Below are 4,057 nucleotides of genomic sequence, written 5' to 3'. Positions count from 1 at the left end.
GTTTGAATGCAAAGTGTGAGAAAAAAATGAAATTAAAGATGATCTCAAGATTTCTGGCTTGAGCCACTTAAAGAATGGACTTGTCATTAAATGAGATATGGGAAACTACAAGTGCTGCAAGTTTTGAGCAGAGAATTAGTTATAACAACTGAAGCTCAAGAATAGGAACTGGACAAGAGATATGAATATAGGAGTCATTAGCCTGCTGAGAAAATTTAAAACATGTGACTAGAAGAGATTACCAAGGATGTGAATATAGATAGAGAAGAGAAACATGGACTGAACCCCAGGGTATTTTAATATTCAAAAATTAAGGAGGACTTCCCTGTGCTTGGCCAATTGCCTCTGGGAGCCAGCAGTCAGTGGCCCTCACCAGAGACCCTCCAGCAGGCCCAGGGGCACAAAAGTGGCTGAAAATCCAGCACATACATAAGCAAGTTAAAGGATTTAATATGAAGCACAGAAGCAGATAATGCCAAAAAGCAAGCAGTAGTTGGTACACATTTAATGAGTGGGGCAGCATTTCCTTCTCCCACTGCTGCTGAGGTGGTAGAAATTAGTTGAATTCAGTATGAAATGGAATACACCAAAGGTATTGGTCAGCGAATTGAAGGTCCTGGAAAAATTAAAGGTAGCACCACCAAATGCTGACCTTGAACAAGGATTCTGAGAAGGAGCTTCAAATGCTTGTGTGATTATGCAGGTTCCAGGGAGAATTGTTGTATCAGGAAATAATGAAGACATTCCACTTTCAAGACCAGCAGATCTTGAACTTATGCAGTCAACCCCCTTTAAACCACTGGCACTAAAAACACCACCCCCTGTGCTTATGCTAAGTGAAAGACCACTAGATTTTATGGATTTAGAAAGACCTCCTCCAACCCCTCAAAATGAAGAAATCCATGCAATTGTCAGGCTAAAAAGAGAGTGCCCTATGAGTTAAAATGCTGTTTGCCAAAACGGACAGCTGGTCAGAACTGACTCCATGTATAGTATTTCAAATATAGGTACAATGGTTGAAGGAACTTCAGATGACATGACTGTTGTAGATACAGCTTCATTAGGACGACAGATAATCAAACTAAATAGATGTCTACAACTTCTGGAAGCAGAGAACAAAGAAGGTTCTAAAAGAGAAATGGTCACATATTCCATTACCATAGCATTCTGGCTGCTTAAGAGCTGGCTCTGGTTTTGCCGCTAGAGGTAACCTCAACTCTCAAAAGTATTGTCTCAACAGCTGGAAATATAAAGCATTTGTGAACAAACAAACAAACAAACAAAACGTTAGGGAGAGATGGAGGAATCAGCAAAGAGCCTGAAGATATGCAACCAAAATGAAAAGGGGAAGACAATGAGAATGTGGTGTCCAGGAAACCATAGAATAAAATATTTTAAGAAGAGAATGAACAACTGTATTATATGTTGCTGCTAGGTCAACAATAATAGAAACTTGGCCATTAGATTTAGAAACATAAATATTATTGATGGCTTTTAGAAAAAAACATTTTCAAGGAGGAAAAAAAATCCCTCTATTTGGAGTTGGTTTAAAAAAGAAATTGAGGGGATTATTTGGAAGCAATAAGTGTAGACAACTGTGCAAGGAATTTTGCTGCAAAAAGAAACAAAAAATTATCTCAGTAAAAAGAAAGAAAAGAAATAAAAGTGGGCTAGAAATAAAAATGTTAGGCAAGTTGTGTATCAGCCAAAGGGGAAGAGGCAGTCAAGACTGTTGTTCAGTTGTTTTTATGTTTTTGTTTTTTAATAAACTTTATTTTTAGAGCAGTTTTAGTTTCAAAGCAAAATTGAGGGGAAGGTAATGAGATTTCCTATATCTTCCTCTGCCTGCACATATGCACAGCCTCCTGCATTACCAACATCCCCAACAAGAGTGGTACATTTGTTACAATCGATGAACTTACATTGATATATCATTATCACCCAAGTCCACAGCTTACATTAGGATTCACTCTTGGTGCTGGACATTCTACCGGTTTGGACAAATGTATAATGACATGCCTCCACCATTATAGTATCATACAGAGTACTTCCACTGCCCTAACAAGCTTCTGTGCTCTGCCTATTCATCCCTCTCTCCCCACTAACCCTTGGCAACCACTGATATTTTTACTGTCTCCACAGTTTTGCCTTTTCTAGAAGGTCATATTTATAGTTGGAATCTTACAGAATGTAGTCTTTTTAGATTGAGTTTATTTTGTTTTAATAGGAAAAATAAAAACATGTCAGCTAATGGTAGAAGAGGGAGATGATCATGTAAGGCAGAGGAGAGAAAGACATATAATATTTTTATGGAGCCACTAACAGACACATTATTCACTCATTTAATTCTCACAAAACACTTTAAAGTAGATATTATTACTGTTATTATTACTGAAATTTTATATATGGAAAGAGGGAGGTTCTGTAATGTATTCAGTTCTACCAGTTTTGGAAACTGTATTTATCTTTTTAATTTTTTTTAGGATCCAAAAATTTTTTTATTGGAATTTATTATTATTATTACAATTATTATTCATTGTGAGCTCCAAGTTCCAGTGCTTCCTTTCTATCTTATATGTAGAGGAGATTTTAACTCTCTTTCCCAAATGGATTTATTCTCCCTCACCCTTGTTCCCCAGCTCTTCCTTCTCTATTTCACAAAAATGGTTGCTACAGTTATAGAATATTCAACATTGAATGGGGTTTAGGAATCATTTAATCCAGTGCCTTTATATAATACAACACACTTTGCAGACTCAGAAATATTGCTATGGTTGTAGAACTGGGACTGAAATCCCAGCTTGAATCCCAATCCAGTTTGTTTTCCTTTATGACGTGTTTCCTTGCCTCATGTCTTAGAAACTGAATTTGACCTTCAAGAGCCCAGCCTGCTTCCAGAGTCCACTGTTTTAAGCACTCTGCCTACATTGGGCTCATTGTCACTTGCAGACATTTATTCCTGTCATAACTCTCGGTGTATTCTAGGGTCACCTAAATATTCCCTCTATTGCCTTTTATTTTCTTGACCTCATCTTCTACAATGACCTTTTCCTGGACACTATTTTAGTCAATTACTCCATGATCATAATCTAGTCATTGATAGTCTAACTCACTTCTCACCTCACAATCTTATTCTCAACTTTCCTAGTCTTTGAGCTGGAAAGATAGGAGGCTGTTGTCAGAATCCTCTCACAGTTCTTGACCACACTAGAACCTCCTGGTTATTGTTCTTTATATGTTTCACTCTCTCTCAACCCCTTGTGCCTTTCTTTCCCTCCTTACCTGACTTAGATTTCATGGTCCTGTCGGTGTCACAATCATTACCTCACGTACAGCCTCTATCTCCTTATAACATCTACCATACTCAACAGGAAAAATCTCATCCCCAATTGAATCCAGCTTTATTACCTTTCACTCTACACCCTAGAAGCTGCGGAAGGTCTGGCTGCAGAAACATACAGCCGTAGTGCTTGACTACTTTTGAAATTATTGACAATTAAGTACAGGTGTAACCTTAAGTTTCCCCGGCAATGCTCTTACACTTTCCCATGCCATTTCACCCTCTCACTCTCCAAGAAAACAATTTCATACTTTGCCTTCCAGTATGCCTTCCTTCCTCCTCACATTTAGTTTATGATCTTGTTTTCTATTTCACTGGGAAAAGTAGTAGAAATCAGAGCACTTCCACACTCTACTACAAGCAAGCTCAATTTGCATGTCTACCCATCTATCTATCTGCCCTCATTTTCAACTGATGAATTTTCCTTGCTCCAAAATATTGAGAACCTCTCTATCTGTGTGCTTGATCATCACACTTCTTGTCTACTCAAGAATATTCCTAGAATTTTGCCCTCTTAATCTCTCTACATCATCAGTTTTTTCCTCATAACTTGTTTATTCTCACCATTACTTAAATAACATATTTATCTTTAAGAAAACGTGTCCCTTGACCCAGACCCTCCTGCAACTACTGTACAAAGTATCTGCTCTTTACATAAAAACACCTTGAAAGAGTTCTCTATACTCATTGTATACATTCCTTTTCGCGTTCTCTCCT

General features: G+C 37.7%; 1 pseudogene; it reads left to right on the top strand.

The window, feature by feature from the left end:
* Positions 1-507: 507 nt before the first annotated feature.
* Positions 508-1,204, top strand: LOC132516050 (mitochondrial fission factor-like; annotated as a pseudogene).
* Positions 1,205-4,057: the final 2,853 nt, after the last annotated feature.

The sequence above is a fragment of the Lagenorhynchus albirostris genome, chromosome 2, assembly GCF_949774975.1.
Source record: "Lagenorhynchus albirostris chromosome 2, mLagAlb1.1, whole genome shotgun sequence".
NCBI classification, from domain to species: domain Eukaryota; kingdom Metazoa; phylum Chordata; class Mammalia; order Artiodactyla; family Delphinidae; genus Lagenorhynchus; species Lagenorhynchus albirostris.
Note: the sequence above shows the minus strand (reverse complement) of the source record. Positions and strands in the feature narration are given on the sequence as shown.